Source organism: Protopterus annectens, chromosome 2.part0, assembly GCF_019279795.1.
Source record: "Protopterus annectens isolate FY-2018-M chromosome 2.part0, PAN1.0, whole genome shotgun sequence".
NCBI lineage: Eukaryota > Metazoa > Chordata > Ceratodontiformes > Protopteridae > Protopterus > Protopterus annectens.
In genome coordinates this window covers 1,879,855,106-1,879,882,113 of record NC_056728.1, presented here as the reverse complement: position 1 = coordinate 1,879,882,113, position 27,008 = coordinate 1,879,855,106, and positions in this window count along the sequence as shown.

Here is a 27,008-nt window from a genome sequence, read left to right as displayed (position 1 = left end):
GCTGTGTCTGCTAAAAATACAACAATTTAAGTTTCATCAGAGTGTGCTATTTGGATACTGCTGTTTATTTCTTCAGTGTTTTCTGTTTAAGTCTCTCTTGGTTGAACAATCTGATCTTGTACTTACAACAGTCTTATACAGACATTCCTAGACATTTTTTTTTTATGTAGCACAGTGTGGGTAACAGTGGTTAACACAACATTACTATTCAGAAAATGCAACACTAAATGCCATACAATACCAGAGTAAACACAACCAGTCCAGGATTTAGAACTTTATTGCCAGTTAGTTACAGTTTTATTTAAATATAATCTGTATGGGACTATTACTGTCATATTGTCTGGTTTATTCAATACAACCCATGCACAGTTTTTATACTGCCAGGTGACTTTCTACTACTTTATATTTATTTGGTATGACTACTACAAACAGGATTGTTACTCACCAGCCTTGAGATGCAGCCTTTGCAACCTACTAGCATGAGCTTCCTAATTCACAGCCCGCTCAGCTGCAGCTGTAAGGGAAACAGAGAAATATTTAGGCATTCCTATCCATTACATATATAGGCTGGATATTAGTAAACAGTTATTGGTATGACTACTTACACACTGCTGGGACTTCACCCCTCTGCCTTGCTTCTTGGACCCACTCATCCAAGAGCTCCCTCTTCCTCAGCTTCAAGTCAGCATAGTGGTGCCGGACCTGCTCAACAGTCCTAGGGATACCAGTGGCACTGGTGAGATCATGGGCAAAAAAGTCCCAGGCTTCTGCTTTATATTGGGAGCCCTGGTACTGGCTCTGCAGCACTCTCTCATCATGGTTTTGTACCAGGAGTCCTACCATGACCTTGGACTCCTGTATGCCTCTGCACTGTGCCTGAAAAGGCATGCCCTGACCAACTCCTGTCATACTGCCAACAGTGGGAAGCTGCAACCAATTATGAGCTGTATTCCCACCTGTGGGGTTTAAATATGGCCGATTTCCCACCCTTTGCCATGATTGGATGGTTTTGAATATTCTGAGCTAAACTCAGCTATGGGCAAACCTGCTTAGCTAAGGTTGGCAGTCCTTAAAGGGGCAGGTTCAGCATTGCTTACCAATGGGCAAATCCACTTAGCTGGGCTATTCATTGCTTAGTATTCATATGTACACAATGCTTATACCCAGTCAGCAAAGCTGTGCAATGCCTAGGATTGCTTATTTTTTATTTTATAAACTATCTGCTGTATGGGATTGATTCATCATTAATTACATATTATAAATTTGTTTACTGTCCCTGACACCCCCCAATGTGTTTTCATTACATTTATTCATGTGTGACTATACTGTATGGGGCACTTGTGTTTATATGGAGGTTTCACATCTTTATTAAACTGATACCTCACATCTGGACGTACTACAGTACTTTGGTTAACAAATATATGTTATTTAGTAGATAATTATTAAAAAAAAATGTTATGTACTGGTTTCACATGTAAAATGCACAGGGGGGATAGAACCGGGAATGGTTGTTGATAAAGTATACTCTCTAACCACTACACCACTGCCTATGTTGGATGTCTCTTGCTATTTAATTTCTTGTGCTCTTTAAGCTGGACTAAGCGTAGCTAAGTAATGGGCACACCTGCACAGCTATGCTTAAACTTTATTGCATGTTTAAAAAAAAAAATATTTGTTGTGTGATTTTATTTGTACCCTTCAGAATATCCATGCTAATGCTGAACCTGTTTTTCTATCAACTTTCTGCTTTGTGGACAATTGTCCCTTTTGGCTTTGTCCACATTCCTTAGTCTGATGGGTTGGGAAGTGTGCGCTCTGTGCTTATGCTAAATGTGTTATTCTAACAAAACTTTTGTCTGGGTAGGGACAATTGTCCCTTATGGCTTTGACCAGATTTGTTATCCTGATGGGTTGGGGGTGTCACAAGTATTGCTGCTCATTTTAAATTGACGAAAGGCAATTCTGGAGTGCAGGGAGTATGTATATTGTAAGAGCTTTGATCTCAGACATACCCCCTGTGCTCGTACATGGAACTGAGTATGTTTTACAGCACAGCAGAGCCCCTTATACATATGCATGGCACATTGCCGTGCTGAACAGGAACAGTCCCTGTCATGTAGGAATAACCTATTCCTGTATGGCTGCTTGCTGAATCCAGGGGAATGTCTTTTATGTTCTGAAGGAACACTGCTTTGATAATACTGGTCTGCTGAAGTTGTGTGAGGCTTTTCTGAAATAAACACTGGTGCTGTGCAATTTAATGCTGTCTTAATGAGAAACTGTCATGCCGTGATTTTCAGCTTATTCTGTATAGAGTTTACAACTCTAGTTATGGAAAAAAAAACACTGATATGCTGCTGAAGTCTGTTATGAAACAGTTGCAGTCACTTTCATCTGTTAATGGAACTTTGACGTTATTGCCATAAAACTGTACTTGAAAATATTACTTACTGCAGCTGTTTTTGTTGAAGTTTGAATAAAACATGGAGTGCTGCACTTTTATGAAAACCGTGTTATTTATAGTCTGTAGAACACATGAACTTGAATGATACACTGCTATTTTGTAGATTTCTGTGGAACACACATAGTGTAACCATGTCTGGAAATGAACAATACCTTTACCGAAAGGGTAGTGTGTTCTCTGGAGTGCTAGTATAGTACTTCTGTTATAAGCAGTCACAGTGAACTTAAGAAAACATGCATATACTGGAAACTGGATGTGAAATGGTTCCACTGCTTGCTGGGTTGTGAGAAGTGTATATCTCTCCCCAGACAGCAGATCACATCAGGTGCCATTGTAAAATTTGAAAATACTGTACTGTACTGTAGCATAATTAGCTGGAAACCCTGTATACAATGAGACTGAGAAATGAACGTCTTAATTACTCAAGCCTGTGCTGAGTAAGTGTCAGTCTCTCCCTTATGGACCAAGTCTTGTGCATTCAGAAAGAATTATCCAAACACTGTAGTTCATTTAATAAGGTTTTATTAGATGTTCACAATATCCAAATACTGTTACCATTAACAGTACTGATAAACAATTCAAGTTGTTGCATATTATTCTGATTATCCTGAATAACGTAAACTACCATAGTCTCTAGATGACCTGTTTTCTGTACTCAGGATCGAGTGTTTGTCATCTTCTCTGAAGTAACAGGTAGAACAAACTTACTAACCGTAACTGCCCTGCTATTCTGAACACAGCATATTATATTGCTTTAGTCTAGTAAATTGTCTTATTTACTTTTCTTTAACCTTGGTCTCAGGCTTTGTATCTGCTTCACTAAGGAACATTCTGTAGCTGATCTTTTCTTGGAGAAAAGAACATTCTGTCTGCACACTTTATGCTTATCTTTTTCTCTTTAATAAACAGTCATCCATGCCTGGCCAGCAAGGTTATTTTCTTTTCTGCTTAACTGTCTTTTATGCATAAATGAAACACAATTTATTTTACCCTTTAGCCTGTCTAATGTCTAATAACTATTTTAAAATGGAAATCCCTAATCTAACAATTATATTTCACAGAAAGCTTAAAAATATACATTTTAAACCATAGACATGCATACTTACAACACCAATGACTAACTCTTTCCAGACGACAATATAAACCCAAATTAAGTGAGGGGCTATGTCCCTGACACTTCCCAAAGTGGAGGGCTATGCCCCCACACCACCCCTAACTAAGTTTACTAACTCAAGGATCGCACTACAGTGGGGAAAAGGTCATATATCTTTTACTTGCCTTACAGTACTCTACACAGTGCCAGTTCTTCACTTCAGTGAAATGAGATTCGGTGAAATGAGATTTCAGCAATTTGAGCATTCAGCGATTTGGTCAGGGTGAATTGAAATTCAGTGAAATGAGCTTGCAATGAAACAAAGTAGACATATATATATATATATATATATATATATATATATATAAATATGTATATATATATATATATATATATATATATATATATATATATATATATATAATTTATTTATTTATTTATTTATAGTCCATTTTTTATTCACTTAAGGAAGATATAGATGAGAGGAGAGTGGTTAATATCCTAGCCTAACCCTTCCCCAAAGATCCCAATATCAGGGAATATTCTCATAACAACATAGGGGATCATCTATTCACCCTATCATGTAATATTTGCAGAAGGATTGCAGGATCTTAGTACAGGTTTTCTGGGTGTATCCTCTTCATCTTTAAACACAAAATTAGTATGGCTTTTAAAAAAAAAAAATTCAAAGACTGCTATCCAAAAGAAGGCCAAATATCTCTACTAGCTACCGGGGTGTAATGTCTGGGCAGATGCTCTAAAACCAGATACACAATTTTTGCAGCAGCAATAAATGCTCCAACATTTTGTGGCATAGTTATCCATACCCCAGACAGGGAGTCATGTGTGATGGAGAGGTTTTACAAGTGTATGTTTGCATCTGCCATATAATCCTTGGTGGCACAAAACTATGCTACACACTTCATGTTTCTAAAGGGATCTACCCGATGAAGTAAACCAGATGCATATATTTTAGGTATTGACAGATAGGATGCTGATCATAAGTTATTAATCCAGGCATCAGCTACAGCATGCATGGACAGCCCCATGAATCATATGATGTACAACATGGTAGATGAATTTTCCAGGGCTATAAGATCTGGCAGTGCAGTTCTGCAACAGCTCTTTCTCTCTTTTATGGCCTTTGCCCAGGAGACAAAGGTACTCTCTTTAAACAACTCATTTTCAGATCCAGTTTTGTCATTAAGAGGCACAACAGCACAATAGAACATGAAGAAATAGGGGATGGACATTACCTCTCTGTGGATTAACTTTCACCCTCTACAATATTCTTTTCTCAAATCTAAATTAGGCAGTGTCTGATGCATTTCCAATGCAATTCACAGCAGAGAAAACAAGAAGAGGCAGCTGACAAATTGCAAATCTTCCATAATAGATTGCAACAGGGTCATCACTCAAAATGTAATTGTCCTCAGGATTCTCCAGGAGGCTACAGTGCAATTATGAGTGGTCAGCAGCAGACCTGAAGCCTTGTCTGACTGTTCCACTTTGAAGACATTGTCTCAAAGTCTGCGCTCCCTGTCCTTTCAAATCAAAATATCAAAGTTTGCATAGGTAAGTACTAGGCTATCTGCACAAGGGCATTTATAAGCCTAGCCAGAATGTGTTGGCTTTTGCCACCCCTTAGATTAGTTCCCTTTGCCTCTGTCCAGCAGATCCATTAGTTCCCTGCGCCACTGTCTAGCAAAGCACAGCAGTGATCCCCGGAGTAAATTTTCTGTTTCCCATCCACCTGTCAGGGTTTTTCTTGAAGAGTGTTAGGGAGGGGCTTTGCCTGATGTATATTGGAATCCTGTTCCAAAGCATGGGGAGTCTCTTGGATAGGAATCTATCCCTCCAGCATGTTCTATTTATCAATGTGGTGAGGTTTATATCTCTAGAGCACGTGGCTCTCTGGGATTTTTTTTTTTTTTAGGTAGAGCATGTATCAGTTTCATTTGTTGATGGATGGAGCACACTTGACAGCAGGAAACCTTTTTAGATGTAGAATTCTCTTTCATTTGCCATCAAATATGTGTCTGTTAAAGGGTGGAGGACTGCAATGCACAGAAAGTCTAAGGTGCATTGTCACTTAGCAGTAATTTCTCCATGTTAGCATACTAGAAATGAGGGCAATTATTTTCACATTGACTGCCTAAACAAAATATCTTTGTTATTAAGTCCAAAAACATTGTAGTTGAACATCATCATACAAGAAGCACCCTTGGCACCCACTTTATTGGGAGTAGTGAGGATCTGTCAGCAGTTCAAAAATTGCATCTGAATGGCTTTCCAAGATTGCTGCATACTGATCAATAGCTTAATTTTAGCTCTCCCAGTCTGAAGAAATAAATTGATCGATAAAGGCCAGTAATTCTTCTAGCTTTAGTAAAAACCAGTTCCTGGCTAGTAAGCAACTGACTGGATGCCAACAAAAAAAAAAGCTTAGAGAGCCTAAAAGAAAATCATCTGAAAAGAGATGAAGAAAAAGCATTGACTGGGAAGAATCTTGTAGCTGTTCAGCAAGAAGCAGTTCAAGCGCCAGCTTTGGCACAAGAGATGACTTCCAGCAATTTTAGAGGAAAAATAAAGCAAATGTACTCAGAGCTGATAAAATCAATTGAAGCACTGAGGGATGATATCAACTCAAATAACAAAAGGCCAGAAAAATGAAGAAGCGTTAAACAGCTATTTAGATGAACTGATAGTTCTGCAAAAAACAGACTTCAAAATAAAAAAAAAGGTTAGGTGGATGAATATTGGACTGCTCAAGAGCTGTTTCAAAAAAACAGTAGAGTTAGAGGACAAAGCTCACAGAGAAACCCTGTAGTTTTCTGCCACACCTGAGAAACTGGAAGGAACAGATTATATAAATTTTATGAAAGCTCAAATAAGTAACTAGACTAGTATTCCACTTCAGAATTTGTAACTAAAAGGGCACATCATGTGTATGTTACAAACCTGGCCTTGAAGATGCAACTTACACCTACCTGAATTAGTAAAGATGCAATCATACCAGCAGAAAGAATTGATCCTAAAAAACTGTGGTAAAAGGAGAAAGTATTACAAACTGGAAACAGTAGAGTGTTTGTGAAAAAATATTATTCACTGTACATCAGGCAGAGAAGTAAATTTATCCCATCAATTAGGGAATGCCAAGGGTCATGTGTGAGATTCAAGCTGCTGTATCCAGCTGCCTTCAGAATATTTTTTCCTGGAAGATCAAAGTAATTTTTTGATGCATAACAGGCAAAAGTGGAAATGCAAAAGTTTGTCCAAAAAATGTGAGACATCAGACAGAGGGGGAGTCATCTTCTCATTCTTCTGATAACAAAGCTCATAGAGAGCCTTTAATAGTAAAAGACTTTTCAGTGATCTAAGGGAAAATGCTTGAGAAACAGAAAAAAAAACACAGGCATTGACTAGAAGGGTCATGAGTACTTTGCACTTGAAGTGGAGTCTGGTGTTAGGAGAAGGAGATGAACAGGAAGAAGATCAGCAATACTGACATTAGTGAATAAGTATGAAACTGTAAAGCATCAATCACATGTTTGCAATATGGCTTTACAAGAAAGAGTGGTCGAGAAAAAAAATGAACTTTGACTTTTTAAAACTTGTTAGGGGACTGAAAAGCATATACTTTACTTCATGTCATTAATGTTTGGAAGGACATTAAAAGGAAAAAAAAGAAAAATTAACTGTAAGTAAAACGATTTTTGTTCTAAACAGCATTTATACAAAACATTTCATGATTTGAATTGCATGTTACATAGTAATGCATTTTTGATTATTGTATGCAATAACTATATTAAAGTAAAAAGTACTTTTTAACTTTTTTAGTTTTAAGAAATGTAGGCAGTACAATGTAAAAAGTGAAGAAAGGCTGAATTAAAGCACATTCAAGTTAATGCACTCTAATCTTGGGTTGTTGGGGTGGGAGATGGGGTGCAAAAGTGCAATTAGTATTATATATGTAGAAGTTAGATGTTTTCTTTTGTTTTTGCAGAGGTTAATGTCTGGATTAATACCCTCTGACTTAATCTAGTAGCAATTTTTTTTGTCTAGGCAGGTGGGCTTTGAAGATTGGATACCACGATAAATGTAATGAATCATTTTTATTTAACAAATAATTTTTCATTCTGAGCTAAAAAGTCTGCAGATGAGGGCAGCTGTATATTCTGTTTCTATGTTTCCATGGAAACAAGCTGATTACAGGTGAAGGCAATAAATCCTAAGGTGCTTGGGCATTGTCTGTTGAAAGAAACATAAAATTAAAAAGTAACACGGGCAAGCAGCTTAGTAGAAAATAAAGCTTGAAAATATTGAAGTGAATAAGAGAGAACAATGTATAATTTAGTTTTATTTAAAGATAGCAAATGTACTTTTTCTTAAGGTTCAAATGTAATGTTTTCTGAAAGGATAGAAGCTGTTTCCAACATATGGGTTATTTTGTCTCTGTTACAATATTCCATACTTCAAATACAACTGGCTTAAAATACAGATTGGAGTGGTTAGGCAAAGAACTTGAAAGAGTTAATGCCATCATCTACCCACAGATAGAATAGACATCAGTACTTCATCTGCCATAACATATTATTATATAGAGGGCATACATATCATTAAATCTGCAGTAGGCACACTACAAGCCATCATGGTTGATTGTTTTTAGTTCATAGGTGTGGACTAGACTAATGACCACAAGGGCCTTTTTAAGCCTAGGCATACATCTCAATTCTCAGACAAGTTTTGGTACCCTTTATTAGCATTATCAAGGATTTGAGAGATACAATATTTATAAGAGATGAAACATTTACAGGCTGCTTGTGCCCATTAGAGACTGAGGGGCCAAACCATAGAAGCATTTGCTGTTTCCCCATCCAATTTTCCAAGTTCCACTTGAATTTAGTTATGGAAGAACTCTACTTCACCTGTCTCTCCTGTAGGTCTTGTTTATATCACAGGCAGGGTTTAAATCTTTAGAATTGGTAATTCTGGTTCTGTTTGCTTTGAGGATATGCAAGATGTCCATCAGAGTGGGGTCTAACAATGCTTTGTATGCCAGGCATACATGCCCATTGGAGACAGAATACAGGGATGAATGTTTGAGGTGGTCTGCATAGGCCATGTTACTTAGGCCTGGTATTCTTTTAGTAAGGATCCTCTGTGGATGTTCCATGCTGGATGTGCTTGGTTAGGTACATACAAAAGGGGGAACTGCACTCAATGATATGTCTGATGAATTCCGAATACAGTGGAACAATGACCTGCTTGGACCTAGATGCCATACCTTTGTTTATAAGTTGAATAAATTAGAATGATTTCTTCACTATTGTAGACACGTGATAGTTAAATGCTAGATTACTGTCTATGTGTGTCTCTATGTCCCTGACTACTGGGTCAACTCTTAAGGGTGTGTTGTCAATATGATAGTTACCAGGGGTGGATGACTTTCCAAATGATGTTATTACACATTTATTGGCATTTAGTTTTAGTCCATGGCTCTGACAAAGGTTATTTGTTTTATCAACACTTCCTGGGGAATGTTAGAGTCAGTGGTGTGTTGTATGCCTGCTTCCACTTTGCAATCATCTGCAAATTTAGTCAGCCAGAGGCCTTTGGCATTGACCTTGACTTCAGGGAAGTAAATGCCAAAAAGGAGCAGTCTAGAACTGTTCTCTGTGGGCTCTGCTTGTGACTGGCATCTTTGTAGAGGTGGATTATCCAGTTCAAACTTCCTGGGTATTGTCTGTGAGCCAGCTGCCTATTCACTGAGTAATATAGTTTGCAAATAATGAAGAAATCTCAAACAAATGTGGTAAAGAAACAACAAATTCACCAGCCGTGACGGATCCACACAGTCTACCTGTTTTTTGTCATGCCTCGAGCCACATACCACTGTGTATGTTTGATTATTGCTTGATCTGACATGCTGCCATAATACTATATACTGCTAAATACTGTAACAATATGCTTAAGAGCAGGTCTTTCTCACTGATAACTGGTATAACTAAACTCTTGTTGACCTGTAAGTTGTTTATCAGCTTAAAAAATGTTTACCAGAATATGGGAAATTTCAGTAAGAACTATATCACAAGTTTGTGGGCTAACTGTTTTTTTAGAAAAGGTAAGTAAGGCATAAGACCAGACATTACGAGACTTATTTACAACTTAGGAAATGATTTGTAATTTTATAAAATATGCCATCAGCTCATGATGAGCTTGTGATCTATATGTCATTAGTTGAACCTATTGACCCTGTTGTTTGTTCAAGACTATAAAAAGCTCAAAGGCTAAAACGGAAATCATCATCATCCGGAATTGATCACAGCATCAGCCTGAATTGAGCATACAGCCATTTTGCCAGTGTCGGCCCTGCCTTGACTGAACAGATAGCTGCACTGAATAGAATTAAAGTCTCCCTATCAGTGGCAAAGATGATTTTGTTTATGCATATGCTTGTAACTACATGATTTATTAGTTGTTTCTGTTTATTTAGTAGCTTTTGTTAAATAAATTGTTAAGCTTCAGCCTTGGTGTCTTGTGTCATTTCTAATTCTGTATTGACCTCAGACTTTAAAGTAATGGAATAGTTCACCAGCAAAAACAAAAAATCACCACTGCAAGCTGTAGAGTCAGGCTAAGTGCTTGTTACATCCAAATGAGTCCAAAACTGCTGTTCATAAAAGCAAGAAATATTTATTGTAGAACACAACAAACTGAGAACTTTCACCCACCATAAATCTAGGGCATCATCAAAGTTAAAAAAACACATCACTCAATCCTTAAATAAGGACAATCAAACACAGGTGACCCTTATCTAATGTAACGGCTTAAAGACATACACCATATCATAAAAATTCATTCTGAGAAAAAAATACATATACAAATTTACACTTTAAACCTTGTATGTTGTCAGGTATATGGATACATTATAATAAAAAACATGGTGTTATATTAGCAGTGTCAAAACCATTATTTTTAACTGTGCTCTTAGCTTCAATACGCTGCTAATAGAACAAGCTTCGTTAATACCAGGGCTAGCAATGGCATTCAGTCTTAGTTGATTTGCCAGTTCTTTATATTCTAACATATTTTTTGCACCCCCCCATGATTATTCATTTGCACTCTATCTATAATAAAAAAATATATATATTTTTAAATCAGTGCATTTGGTAGAATGGACATAGAGAACATTAGTGTTTTTCTTATTTTTTATATCTCTTGTGAGTTCTGGCTTACATTCCCTCAATTTTCTAGTAGTTTTCCCTACATAGCTACATAGAATGCCATACAGGAAATGCAGGAAGCTACATAAACTACATAATCTGTATAAAAGTTACACTTAAACTTATAAAATAGAGCCAAGCAGTGTCAAGTCCACAAATTAAACTCTAAAATAAACACTGCAATGGCAGGGATCCCTGGTAGCAGGGAAGAAAGCGCTCAATTATGTACATTTGTTTCAATAAAGATTTTCATGGTGTGGATCCCTGCCGTTGCAATGTTTATTTTAGAGTTTAAAAGTTACACTTGCCAGGACAACATAATGTTCTATTGTATCCAGGAATGATGATATATGGACCATCGTTAACAAATTTGCACATTCTACAACAGCCACATTTAAACATTTTTGAATTTAGATTTCTATCTTTGTATGTGGACCTATTCCCACTTTCAAACAAATTTTCCAGGCTTCTGCCCTTAGAATATGTTACAACAGGTCTGTCCCCAAGCTTAGAAACCAATTTTTGGTAATAAAACACAATCCAGTGGTTGTTGACTATGTTAACTATATATTGCCCACAAGAAGTATTGTACTTTACAACCAAAGCTCCTTGTCTATTCTTCTTAACATCACTCATCACAATGTATACCTGTAAACCCATTTTTAAAATGGGTGCAAATTTGTGCCTTGCAATTTTATTATTTCTTTTTTTTAATTTTCTTTAAAAGACCCATGGGGTAACCCCTATTCAAAAACAACCCAATCAAAGTTTGCAATTCGGTAAGAAAATTACCATCATCACTGACCAACCTTGGAAGTCCTTTGATAATAATTATTTTTGGTGTGGGGGATGACAACTATCATAATGCAACATTGCATTAGAATAAGTCTCTTTTCTGTGTATGTTGGACCCCATCTCTTATTAGCACGGTCGTTATAAATATGAATGATAAGGTAATCAATACTTTCATAGTTAATCTTATTGGTAAATCTCAAGAAGGCAGTGATTTTACTTATATAATCAAACAATTCCACAAACTCTTCCTCATTTCCTTTCCACAAGATCAGTAAGTCATCTAAAAATCTAACATACCTCAAAATGGTTTTCATGTGTGTTGAAGTGAATATGGATCCCCATGGGTCTTTTAAAGAAAGTTAAAAAAGAAATAATAAAATTCTGAGGCAACAAATTTACACACATTTTAAAAATGGGTTTACAGGTAAACATTGTGATGAGTGATGTTAAGAAGACTAGACAAGGAGCTTTGGATGTAAAGTACAATAATTCTTGTGGGCAATATATAGTTGACATACTCACCAACCACTGGAGTGTGTTCTGCTCCCAAGAATTGGTTTCTAAACTTGGGGACAGACCTGTTGTGTAACATATTCTAAAGGTAGAAGCTTGAAAAATCGTTTTGAAAGTGGGAATAGGTCCACATACAAAGATAGAAATCTAAATTTGAAAATGTTTAAATGTGGTTGTTGTAGAATGTGCAAATTTGTTAATGATAGTCTATATATCATTATTCCTGGATACAATAGAACATTATGTTGTCCTGGAAAGTGTAACATTAATACAGATTATGTAGTTAATGTAGCTTCCTGCATTTCCTGTATGGCATTCAATGTAGGGAAAACTACTAGAAAATTGAGGGATCATATGGCAGAACACACAAGAGATATAAAAATAAGAAAACCACTAATGATCTCTATGTCCATTCTACCAAATACACTAATTTTAAACTTTTTTTTTATTATAAATAGACTGCAAATGAATAATCATGGGGGGGGGTGAAAAATATGTTGGAATATAAAGAACTGGCATGGCAACTAAGATTGAATGCCATTGCTAGCCCTGGTATTAATGAAGCTTGTTCTATTAGCAGTGTATTGAAGCTAAGAGCACAGTTAAAATAGCGGCTTCGACACTGCTAATATTAACACAATGTTTTTATTATAAGGTATCTATATACCTGACAACATACAAGGTTTTAAAGTGTAAATTTTCATATGTATTTTTTTCTCAGAATTAATTTTTATGATATGGTGTATGTCTTTAAGCATTTATATTAGATAAGGGTCACCTGTGTTTGATTTTCCTTATTTAAGGCTTGAGTGATGTGCTGTTTTTAACTCTGATGATGCCTTAGGTTTATGGTGGGAGAAAGCACTCAGTTCATTGTGTTCTGCAATAAATATTTCTTGCTTTTATGAACAGCAGTTTTGGACTTATTTCGATGTAACAAGCATTTAATCAGCCTGACTGTAGAGCTTGCAGTGGTGATTTTTTTTTTGTTTTTTTTTCTTCTGATGAATTCATTGTTTCTTTGCCATGTTTGGTGGAGATTGTTTCTCAGTTTATTTCACTCTGTAAGCAGTGCTTTTTGGTATTTTATAAAGTGTTTTCTTTGTGGAATAAATGCAGCTACTAATGGTGACTTTACCATTTTAACAGAACGTATGTCAGAACAACTAGATCCCTAGCTACTGCTTTAAGAACTGGAACTTGTATTCCAAATTCTGTTAACTATGCAAATGCAACTTCAACTCAACTTGTTGACCTTACTTTGCACACGCCCCCTTGTACTAGTGGGTTTGGTGCTAACATGAGAGTGGTGGAGCATTCACAAATAGCTCCAAACAATGTGGATTTATCAAGAAAATTTAATTTAGCAGATTGGCTTAAGACTCCAGATTATGGTGAAAATGAAAGGGGAAGAGATAAACGCAATCGAGGATCACTACATACACAAATGAAAATGCTGGAAACCTGTCTCGTAAGTTTAAATCTTTGCAGCTTGACAACCTGTTTTTAAACAAGTCTGTAGCTGTTGAGCAAGTACCAAAGAGGTTATGTATTTACAAATTCTCTACAGGCACAGTTAACAACTCTGTTATGCATAAAGAACTGCTAGACTTGTTTGGTAAGTCAGCCTTGGAACTAATGTGCATTATTATTACAAAACAATGAGAGACTTATGGCAGAGTTACAGAAAGAAATTAATGAAGTGAATGAAAGTATAAACAAAGACGTTATTTTCATTCAATGTTTCTAAATACCATGACTTTTTTGTGATTTAGATAAATATGTGGCTGATAATTTGTACAGGAAGCAGCGTAAGCTTGCAATAGACTCTAAAGACTATGCAAGTAAAACAATGTATCCACTACCCAAAAACAGTGGAGAAACTTTAAATGATATTAACAACAGAGGTGAATATGACTACAACAGGGTGCATGATGAACCACACACATTTCAGAATGATCATTTTTTGGAACAGCCTCTATTGATCAAAACAAATAGTACCAGGGGGAAGAAGATGGACAATGCAGCCCTATGGTAGCAGGGGAGAAATGGTATGAACTGGTACACCAACAAACAACATTACAAGGACAATATGCACTAACTGAGATTGGTGCCCCCCCCCCACCATACACAACAATGATGATTTTAACATTTTTAACTTTAGTGCTTTGGATGTTACACCTGATCTTGTGACACCCTTTAAGAGAGGCTTTACTTTTGTGCCTGAATTTAAAATGGACATTGCTGATTAGTTTAAAAATGTATACAAGAAACTTGAATTTAAAAATGTTTTTTAGTGAAACAACTCATATTGATTATAGAAGTGAGAACTTATTAAGAAAGGAAAATACTTTTATTCCACTGTCTCATCCTACTGTTCCCTTGTTTGAATAACTATTTGAAAGAGAGTTCAGAGAATTGATTACTGTTGTGTCTTTCAGCTTTTCCCGGTTAGGGGTCGCCACAGTGGAACTCTGGTCCACTAATGATTGGCAGTAGATTTTTACTTGCCAAGTTGCCAGCTCTGATGCACAATCTTCAATGAAGGTACGCCCATTCACGCATGTCTCTTGCACAGAAGACACTCTAGCTGAGAATCGAACGGGACAACGTCTTACTGTGAGGCGACAACGCTACCGCAGCACCATCACTGAGAATTGATTAATAAGAATAGGAACATTTTGGACAACCTGACCCCTGGTGAACGTTCATGTTTAAAATCTTTGGCTTCTACCAAAGATTATAGTATCATGAAACCTTACAAGAGTGGGGGGGTTGTTGTCATGCCATACATAGAATACATACATATAATGCATGAGATTTTGAATGATACAAATACATGCTCAAGAATTTCCAACAACAAAATTAATGTTGCTTATGCAAAAATTGATTGCTGCTTTTAGATGCACTATTTCATGGGGAAATAGACAATGATGAATATGAATTTATGACAGTAGAAACGCCAGTAATTCCATATATCTTCGGTATTCCGAAGGTTCATAAATGTGTTTCAAATCCCCCATTTAGACAAATAGTAGCAACAGGTAGGTCGAAAACTAAATCTTTATCAGCCTTTATTGACCAACATGCAAAGCACATATTGGATTCTCATACACTCATACCTAAAGATTCTTGGCATTGTCTGAATGTCCTTAAAAACACTGATTTTGATGAAAATGTGTTTTTTATAACAGTGGACATGATTAATTTATTTACAATAATACCACATGAGGAAGGCATGGAATTTTTTCATGAAGCCTTGTATGGTAGTGACAGACCAACACCTATGTCAATAGTATTACTACCATGATGGAAACTGTTCTTAAAAATAATTATTTGTACTTCAAAGGAGACTTGTTTCAACAAATGTTTGGTGTAGCAAAGGGTGCAAAATGTGTACCCATTTATGCTAATTTAGTCTTGGCAGAGTGGGAAAAAGTCCACATATTCACTTCAATATACATGAAAAACATTTTGAGGTATGTTAGATTTTTAGATGATGTGAAGACTGGTAGAGATGGGTGAAGGCTGCCAGCCTAGTCAAATAGAATTTGGTACATAATTCTATCATTTGCAAATACTGTGAAATGTTGAACTTAAAACAATGTGCAACATTGCCATCTGCTGTAAAGAAAGCTAAGTCAAGCATTTCTTGTTGGTCCTTTGAAATTAAAATTATTTCATCACTGCCTTTGATGTTTACAATTCGGATTCGGTCCGGCTAGATGAAGGTGTCCTGCCTATTGTTTTAAGGCTAAAGTTAATGGCCAGAATTTACATGTGGAATGTCCTTTATTGCTCTAAGTGTAAAAGAATGTAAATGCAGTTTCTGTCAGCCTGGGAACACCAGGAAAGTGTGAAATGATGTAATGATTTATCAGAACAGTGGTTTCAATTTAAACAGAGTGAACCAGAAGGCATTAAGCATTTTAGTCTGAACATCCAACTCAGCACTCTGCCTGTTGTCTTATGTAAGTTATTTTAGAAGTGTGTTTTCTTGTAGATAGTTAGAAGCTATAAAGATTAGACTGTGTTTTTCTGCTATGTCAGAACTGTACTACTGATTTATTTTAAGTATTTCTGTGTGATCTCTGAACTCTTGACTAGCACTGACTGTGTAGTAGAAAGTATTGTCTTGTGGTTTTAATTATTTATTATTAAATATTTTAAAACCTTTTAACTGTGGCTGGTTTGTGTAGAGATCATTTAAGCTCTAGAGTACATTGCATATTTATAGTTATTACTGTACAAAACCACTCTAATAAGCCTTGACTGATTAGTCGCACTTACCAATTGGATAATAATATTGCACAGCAATAATTGGACACCCTTTTAAGGGCCTTTGAGTAGCTGAAAAGTGTTAGTGGTTGGTGGCCAGTGGTTGGGATATCCTCACACAGTAATTGATGGCAGCAGTTGGGATATCCTCACATATTAATTGGTGGCAGTGGTTGGGATATCCTCACATATTAATTGTTTGGCAGAGGTGAGATATCCACATCACATATTAATTAGTTGGCAAATACTAATTGGATTGTAGTGGTGTGGGTAGAGTGAATCCTGTAGCTTGTGTACAGTGAGTTTTGAAGCTGTTTTGTACTCTAAAGCAACCATGCAGTGAATACTAAGAGTTCAGATCACAATTGTTTTATTTCTTTTGTTAGCTTAGTTAGTCAGGGTGAGCAGGCAGCTTGTCAGCAGAGGAGATGGAAAGCTGACAAGTAGCCAGCTCGCAGAGATGTGCCAGGCAAGGGGACTGGTGCATGGAAACCTGACCAAGGCAGTCCTGATTTCAGCCTTGGTTACAGCTGCATTAGAAAACAGCAACCAGGAGGACAATCAGACTGGCAGTTGAGATATAATTCCCTCGGAGAATGGACAGCTCAACCTTTCTGCAGTGGACTTAAAAATCCAGCTGGAGCTAAAGAAACTTGAGTTGGAAGCCAGGCATATGGAATTAGAAGCAAATGAGAGACTGCAATGTTTGCAGGCTGAGGAGAATGAAAAACTGTTACATCTTCAAGCTAAGGAACAAGAGAGGCAGAGGCAGCATGAGAAGGAGATGCTGACTCTTTGCCAGAGTCATGGAGGTAGTAGTGAAGGGAGTAGCTGGACCCCAGAAGCACAAAAGATCAGTAAATTTCTTCCGCATTTTAAAGAGGCAGATAATTTTGATAGTTTCATTCCTATGTTTGAGAGGGTATGTAAACAGTATAAAATTGACCAAGGTCTCTGGGTACAGTTCCTTACCCCCTTACTCCATGGTAAAGCTGTAACTATTCTGTCCAAAGTGTCTGACGTTGCATGTTCTGTTTATACTGCTACAAAAAATAGTCTTTTAGAACTGTTTAAGCTAACACCTGAAATGCATAGGAAAAAGTTTTGCAAGCATAGACGCAAGGCAGATGAAAGTGTGTGTGAATATGTTGCTGAATTGAGCACTTATTTCCATAGGTGGGTGACTGGATGTCAGGTCACCACTTTTGAAGTGCTGGCAGACCTTTTGGTGAGGGAACAAGCCCTTAGCACTTTGTCTGAGGACATGAGGATCTGGTTAGTTGATAGACAATGTGCTACTTCAGATGAGTTGGGGAAGAAGGGAGACCTATACCTGGCAAGCAGGGCAGCACTGCACAGGAAGGGGATCCCCAGTACTGCTCATGGCTCTAAAGGAACCTATGGTGGGCAGCATAGACTGCCACAACAGAATCTGCCAGTAGCAGGGGAAGCCACTAGTCCAAGTACACATCCAGGAGCTAGGGTTAAATGTTTTGAATGCAACCAGTAGGGCCATGTGGCATACAGGTGTCCATGGAGGCAAGGTGGGGAACCAAAGGTGAGGGAGCCAGTAAGTGGGAAAGACAAAATGCCAATAGTAGGTTGTCTTGAGACAACAGGGGTACCAAGCTACCATCCTGCAGATGTCCTGAGAGGTAAGGATTTGGATGAGGCAGTACCATGTACTTATGCAGTTACACTCAGTCAGGCTTGGAGACAAGCATGTGGGACTAGTAGCCTGGGGGAGACTCAGACAGACTGCATACTTGCAGCTGGGACAGCTGAGGTGGTTACTTCAGGGAGGGAGCTACTCTGTAGCAGTGAAACGGAAGTTGAGCCACAGCTGCTTGTGGGTACTGATGGTCCCTTCGACAGAGTGACTGCAAAGGTAGAGGTGAGTAGTAGTACCCAGGCTGACAGTGAGGCACCACTGTCAGAGGATGCCAGACGTCCTGTAGAAGGAGAGCTGGGAAGAGTTACAAGAAGAGAGTTGAGTCAGCCTTAGCTCTCAGACCCTACACTGCAAGGCCTGAGGCAGATAGCTAGGGAGGCACCTGATACTCAAGGAAAGGGGGAATCTGTATACTGGGACAAAAGGTTACTATACAGAGAGTGGACTCCTGAGGGAGGGCTAGAAGTTGAGAGAATACAGCAGTTGGTAGTGCCTAGAGCTTACCATCTGGTGCTTCTAGCCATAGCCCATGATATTTCCTTTGCAGGTCATATGGGCATAAAACGCACATAGAGGCATATTATGCAGAACTTCTGTTGGGCTGGAATTTCCAGAGATGCAACAGGGTACTGCAGGACATGTGAGCAGTGCCAAAGGGTATACAAGGCAGGAGACAAGGTGAGAGCTCCTTTGATGCCTTTGCCTGTGATTGAGGAGCCATTTCAGAGGGTAGATATGGATATTGTGGGTCTTCTGAGTACCTCAAGTTCCACAGGGAACAAGTATATCCTAGTTGTAGTGGAATATACTACACGATACCCTGAGGCAGTGGATTTGTCCTCAATTGAGGCAGAGAAGGTGGCAAATGCTTTGTTAGAGATTTTCAGCAGGGTAGGTTTCCAAAAGAAATACTGACTGACAGAGGTGCCAATTACATGTCAGACCTGCTGGCTTGTCTGTGGAAGTCCTGTGGGCTGAAGTACATGAAGACCACCCCCTACCATCCCCAGACTAATGGTCTTGTTGAGAGGTTAAACTCTACAATCAAGTCCGTGCTACGGTCATTTGCAGATCAGTTTAAGAGGGAGTGGGACAAATATTTGCCCCATCTGCTGTTTGCTTACAGAGAAGTTCCCCAGGAATCCACAGGTTTTTCACCCTTTGAGTTGCTGTATGGGCATAGGGTGAGGAGAGCTCTAGATTTAATTTGAGAGCAGTGGGAAGTTGAGTGCGAGTCTCACAAGGAGTCTGTTGTGGCATACGTCCTAAACCTCAGGACAAGGCTCAGGAAACTCATGGGCTTGGCCCAGGAAAACCTGGCAGAAGCCCAACAACAGAAAAATGTGCGGTATGACAGGAATGCTCGATCTAGAAAGTATTCTGTGGGGCAGCAGGTAATGGTTCTCATTCCTGTCAGACACAACAAGCTGCAAGCAGCTTGGGAGGGAGCCTACAAGTTTATAAGAAAGGTAAGTGATGTCAACTCCATGTTGGAACTGCTAGGCAGATGGCAGGGGCACAAATTGTACCATGTTAACATGATGAAACCTTACCGTGATAGGGAGGCCTTTGTGCTGAACAATTGCAGTGGATTGCAGGAGGAGTCTGAGGGAGATCTGGGGATTGATCTCCTCAGTGAAGTTCGGGCTGACATCTCAGTGGAAGAAGTAGGAATGTACCAGCAGCTATCTCCTACCCAAGTTTGAGAAATCTGAGCAGTGTTGCAGGAATTTGGGGACATGTTCACTGAGAAACCAGGGTACACCCACTTGGTGCAGCACCAGGTGGATACAGAACCCCGAGACCTATTAGGCAGGCCCGTTATAGGATGCCTGAGAGAGTCAGACAGATCCTGAGGGAGGAGGTACAGGAGATGTTGGAACTAGGGGTGATTCAAGAGTCCAACAGTTCTTGGGCCTCCCCAGTGGTGCTGGTGCCAAAGAAGGATGGCAGCACCAGGTTCTGTGTGGACTACAGGAAATTACATAGTCACACAGAGTCAGATGCTTACTCCATGACTAGGACAGATGCAGCCCTAGAGCAGCTGGTTGGGGATAAGTATCTTACAACTATTGATCTTACCAAGGGTTACTGGCAGGTGTCCTTGACTCCCAGTGCTAGAGAGAAGTCAGCCTTTGTGACTCCTTTTGGCTTATATGAGTTCACAAAGATGCCCTTTGGATGAAGAATGCCCCAGTGACTTTCCAGAGGCTGGTAGATCATATCCTTGCAGGAGAGTTAATCCTTGCTTACCTGGATGATATTGCCATCTACAGCCATTCCTGGCCAGACCACCTTCAGCATATCAGGGAGGTGCTGGGCAGACTACAGAGGGCAGGGTTGACCATTAAGCCAAACAAATATCAGGTGGGTATGGCAGAGGTCTCTTACCTAGGACATAGAGTGGGGAGTGGTAAGATAAGGCCAGAACATGCCAAAGTGGAAGCCATTCAGGCATGGCCTGCACCTGTTACTAAAAAGCAGGTGAGGGCATTTTTAGGGACATCAGGGTACTACAGAAAGTTTGTCCCCAGTTATAGTACCATAGCCGATCTCCTCACAGTCCTGACAAAGACGAACAGGCCAGATAAGGTAGTGTGGACCCCAGCATGTGAGCAGGCATTCCGGAAGCTTAAAGAAGCTTTTGGGAGGACCCCCTTTGTTAGCCAGTCCAGATTACAGCAAAGAATTTGTCATGCAGGTGGATGCTTCAAACCATGGGGTGGGGCTGTACTTAGCCAGATTTATTCAGAGGGGAAGAGCACCCAGTGGTTTATCTCAGTCATAGGCTCCAACTCAGGGAGGAATACTATGCAGCTGTAGAAAAGGAATGTCTAGCCATAGTGTGGGCACTGCAGAAACTTCAACCTTATCTGTATGGAAGGAAATTCACTGTTATGACAGATCACAACCCCCTAAACAGAGCCAGTCAGCAAAATTCCAAGCTACTAAGATGGAGCCTAGGGTTGCAAGCCTATGATATGTCAGTGCAGCAACACAGTGGGAGTAGCAATGCCAATGCAAATGGGCTCTCAAGATAGGGAATGGGGTAGGTACACTCAGATAGACCTAACCCTCTCAATTGGCATTTCTCATGGGTCACTTGAAAAACTCACTTGAGTTCTCCGGGGGGGGGGGTGTGAAGACTGGTAGTGGGTGAAGGCTGCCAGCCTAGTCAAATAGAATTTGGTACATAATTCTATCATTTGTAAATACTGTGAAATGCTGAACTTAAAACAATGTGGAAACATTGTAATCTGCTGTAAAGAAAGCTATGTCAAGCATTTCCTGTTGGTCCTTTGAAATTAAAATGATTTCATCATTGCCTTTGATGTTTACAATTCGGTTCCGGTCCAGCTAGATGAAGGCTACCTGCCTGTTGTTTTTAAGGTTAAAGTTAATGACCAGAGTTTACATGTGGGATGTCCTTTATTGCTCTAAGTGTAAAAGAATGTAAATGCAGTTTCTGTCAGCCTGGGAACATCAGGAAAGTGTGAAATGATGTAATGTTTTATCAGAACTGCAGTTTCAATTTAAACAGAGAGAAACAGAAGGCATTAAGCATTTTTGTCTGAACATCCAACTCAGCACTCTGCCTGTTGTCTTATGTAAGTTATTTTAAAAGTATGTTTTCTTGTAGACAGCTAGAAGCTATAACGATTAGACTAAGTGTTTTTCTGTGATGTCAGAATTGTACTTCTGATTTATTTTAAGTATTTCTGTCTGATCTCTGAACTCTTTACTAGCACTGACTGTGTAGTAGAAAGTACTGTCTTGTGGTTTTAATTATTTATTCGTAAATATTTTAAAACCTTTTAATTGTGGCTGGTTTGTGTAGAGATAATTCAAGCTCTAAAGTACATTGTATATTTATAGTGATTACTGTACAAAGCCACTCTAATAAGCCTTGACTGACTAGTCACACTTACCAACTGGATAATAGGTTCATAGGTTCATAGGTTGGTACTAGACTATCAGCCCTAAGGCCTATATAAGCCTAGCCATAACAATTCCCTAGCTATTTCTTCCCACAATATTTACTTCCCTGGACCCCTGCCTAGCAGGGTGACTGATGTGATCCCTGGGGTGAATTTCCTTTCTCCCATACAATTGTCAAGGTTCCTTTTGAAGAGGGCCAGTAATAATTGGACACCCTTTTTAGGGCCTTTGACTACCTGATAAGTATTAGTGGGTGGTGGCCAGTGGAACTACCATATAGTCTGGGAGAAAGGGGTACAGCTAGAGAAACTGTGCCAGCCTTCCCCAGGAGTGTCTATGTGGTTGTATAACCTCTTTTCAAAGTGTGTGTGTGTGTGTGTGTGTGTGTGTGTGTGTGTGTGTGTGTGTGTGTGTGTGTGTGTGTGTGTGTCAGCTACTTGGGCAGGGACACAAAGCACTGGTTGGACAGAGAGGGTGCTAGAGGTTTTAGCTTGCCCACTAGGCTGTGATCTGGACCTTACAGCTTTGCCAGTGGGGAGTCTTATTGGGGACCTGGGGAGCAAGGGAACGACCAGCCCCAGACTGACTGTGATCTTTGTGTGCTCTTAAGGGAAATTGCACTTTACTGGGTGTATTTGTTATCCCTTCCTCCTATATGAGATGCCCTCTCTGGTGTTATTAGTGAGGATTGAGGCTCCTTGATTGCTGGGCCAGAGCACAGGCTTCACAGATGACATACTGATTTTGTGGAAAGAAAATGAGGAAGAGTTTGTGGAATTTTTTGATTATATAAGTACAATCACTGCTTTCTTGAGATTTACCAATAAGATTAACTATGAAAGTATTGATTACCTTGACATTCATATTTATAAGGACCTTGTTAATAAGAGGTGGGGTCCAACATACACAGAAAATAGACTTATTCTAATGTAATGTTGCATTATGATAGTTGTCACCCCCCACACCAAAAAAGAAGTATTATCAAAGATCAACTGGTCAGATTTTCGAGGTTAGTCAGTGATGACGCTAATTTTCTTACCAAATTACAAACTTTTATTGGGTTGTTTTTGTTTAGGGGTTACCTCATGGATCTTTTAAAGAAAGTTAAAAAAACAAATAATAAAATTCTGAGACAACAAATTTGCACCCATTTAAAAATGGGTTTACAGGTAAACATTGTGACAAGTGATGTTAAGAGGAATAGACAAGGAGCTTTGGTTGCAAAGTGCAGTAATTCTTGTGGGCAATATATTGTTGATATACTCACCAACCACTGGAGTGTGTTTTGTTCCCAAGAATTGGTTTCTAAGCTTGGGGACAGAAGTGTTGTAACATATTCTAAGGGCAGAAGCCTGAAAAATTGGTTTGAAAGTGGGAATAGGTCCACATACAAAGATAGAAATCTAAATTTGAAAATGTTTAAATGTGGTTGTAGAATGTGCAAATTTAATCCAAAAGAAAGCTGTAGGTATGGAGTGAATAAAAAAACGAACTGGTTATACCAAATATTTATTTCCGCATGCTGTCACGCTTTCCACATGCTGGAAATAAATATTTGGTATAACCAGTTCGTTTTTTTACTTCACTCCATACCTACAGCTTTATTTTGGATTAATAATGACTTTTTGAAAGCTTTCACTACATTTGGTTAGATTGTGCAAATTTGTTAACGATGGTCCATATATCATCATTCCTGGTGTTATAGTCATAAATAAATAACATTAAGAATTTACCTTATATGCCTTTAATCAAGAACAACACTTCAGGATGTGCAAACAAACTTTATTCTTACAGTGCTGGAGACAGTCTTTATAGCCCTTGATGAAGCATTATCACTTTAGTACAAAAATGTATTTTTTTTTACATTTTCTTATCAAACTTGCAATTTCATTGCATTACAGTGACCATGTCCTATAGAAAATTTTGCAAATGTCCTCATTCTTCATGATTTTTGCCTCAAGCTTCACGTGAACTGTTTCCAAAGGGTCTTGTTTTTGACCTTGGATGTTTTAAACTTGTCCTAGCAACAATGCACTCTAAGCCTGGAGGAGTCAGGCTAACAAATTCCTTTTGTAGTAACTACATGCCTCGACTTCATGCAACATGTACTATTCTCTCTTATTATATACTAATAGAATACAGTTTAAGTAACAGGAATACTGTAGCTTATGAAACTGTATTTTTCTCCCACCCCTGCATACAAATTATATTTGCTTTTTAACAATCATATTATAGCATCATTAATAAACTGAAATTAATATATATTTTGATAAGCTGGTCTTGTCCCATAACAGTGTCTTCCCTCTGACACTATTAGTGTCATACCATACATATAATTACATTTTTCTTTTTCTTAACTTGATAAAATATGCCTTTGCATCATAATATTTATCATTATTTTTTGTCAAATAGAGCTGTCACTGATTTGTGCATGCAGTGGCATTTCAAGTGCAGGTGAGGTTAAACATCTTATATTCACAGCCTTTAGAATAGAAAATGCCAAAATGATTACAAATATAATAAAATGTACAATGACAATACCCAAGATTATGCTAGTTTCCAGGTTACCAAAAATACTGCCCAACCATCCAAAAAGTGTCCAATTTTTGGATGTGCTGTCCAAAACTTTGGCCCTTTGTTCCATGAAACTTGCCAGTTTTTTTGTTCATCATGATAGTCAATAATATATGAACAGCAATGACTCCCTATAAGGACACAGGACCCCCTTTTGCAGCAAGCGTTATATCAAATGCCATTTGATTTTGCAACACCAGTTTGCATTTTTTCCAACCTAATTTGATGTGAAGGTTCGTTGGCTAAGTCCTGTAGAATTTGAGCAAGCATGGTAATTTTAAGCATTGTCCTTTGCACTCCATACCCAGGATTAAATATTGAAAATACTTGTTCTGCCCAGTGGATTGCTTGCTTATTTCTCAGTCTACCTGCTGGTGGGTGTTTGAAATGCTGATTAGCAGGAGTGATATAGCCTACAAAGCAACATCCAGACCAGTTTATAGGCAACCAGGGGTAGGCACAATCATCACAGATGTAGTAACGGTCACTTATGACCATGCCAAGCTCCCAGTCATAGCTTCTAAGCGCAAAGAGTCCAACACACTTTCATGCCTGGTGTCATTACATTTGCTTTGCCCTACTGGTACAGTCCCATTTCTGGCATAACATGTGTCTCCATGCTGTGTGGTTGCAAGCTGAAGAGACACAACCTTTGAAAAATCAGTTACATTATGCCAGGTTAAGCTGATGTCATTAAGATCTTTTTCAAATGACACCTGTGATTCAGGGATGGGAATCATAGGAATCCCTGCCTTAGAATGATGGGGTATATTCAAACATATCCAGCAGTTTGTTTTCCAGCAGTTTGTTTTCTTTAGATTTTTGGCGTACTGCCAAAGGACCATCAAGAAACTGTTTTCTCTCGACCAGTTTATAGAAGGGAACAGCAGCAGAAGCAAAGCAAAAGTACCTGTTGCCACTGGATTTATCATGGACTGCTACTAAAGTTGACCTTCTCAGCGGGCAGATGATTTACATGTCACACCTCGATCTCCCTCTGTTGGCTGTGATGATTCATATGGGGTCCCCACATGACATGTCTTCTTGCAATTAGATGAATGGATCCATGTTGGTAGTCCTGCACAGCGAACTGCAGTCAAAGTGGTGAGCAGGACCTGAAAAGGCCCCTTCCACCTCGGGCTCAGGCAGTTTTTCCCCTGAAAATTTTTCTCATACACACAATCACCCAGTTGTAGTTGATGACAGGGTTGGTCAGGAGGCTTTGGTAATGCTGCTCTTACTGTTCAATGATATTGCTGCAAACGTTTGAGGAGTTTCCTACAATAACAAATCATAGCATCATCTGACAAAGTTAAATCAGCATTTGGAGGGGTAGCTGGAAGGGCCATGGGTCTCGCCATTAATATTTCATATGGACTCAGTTTCTGGTGGCATTCCGTGAGGCCCTCATACTCATTAATGCTAAGGGAAGGGCTTCAGGCCACTTTAAATGGATTTTAGCACAAATCTTTGAAATTTTATTTTTAAAGGTCCTGTTTACTCTTTCCACTAATCCAAATGACTGAGGATGGTTGGGACAGTGAAGACTCAACTTAGTATTAAAAGCTTTACATTCTGCATGGAAACATGCGTGAATGGGCGTACCTTCATTGAAGGTTGTGCGTCGGGGCTGGTAACTCGGCATGTAAAAATCAACTACCAATCATTAGCAGACCGTAGTTCTGCTGAGTTGACTGCTAACCGGGAAAAGCCAAAAGACACAACAACAACATAACTCTTTAAACAGATTATTATCAAAATGAGTTCCTTGGTCACTGTTAACAATGCCGGGTATACTGAATCTCGGTATATAATCAGATAACAATTTTTTAATAAGTGTGACTGCATCAGCTTTGCGACATGGGTAAGCTTTTACCCATGCTGAGAACATACACACTACCACAAAAATAAATTGTAAATTATTAGTCTAAGGTATCTGGATGAAATCCAGCTGTATATTAACAAAAGGTCCCCAGGGTGGAGGTAAACATGCAGATTTGCTGTTGGCATGTTTTCTTATGTTATATTTTAAACAGATACTACAATTTTGTACATACTGAAGTAACAAAGAGGAGACATGGGGGCATACCGACTTTGGGTAATTTGATTAAATAAAGCTGTCTTACCTGTATGGGCTGGTAGACAATATGCCCTTACTAGGTAAGGTAGCAAAGAGGCAGGCGCCACCAGTCAGCCATCTGGATGTTGCCATATGCCATCAGAGGATTTTTTACATCCATCCTTGAGCCACCTCCACTGTGATGCTTCAGCTTGAAAGGCTGATAACTTTTCAAAATCAAACACACTATTACTGTTAACATACAAAGATTTTTACAACAATTTACTTCTGCTTGTTTAGCAGCTTGGTCTGCCAAATTATTACCATTGGAAATAATATTTTGTCCCTTTTGATGTGCACAACATTTGATTACAGACAGCTTCTTACGTAACAAA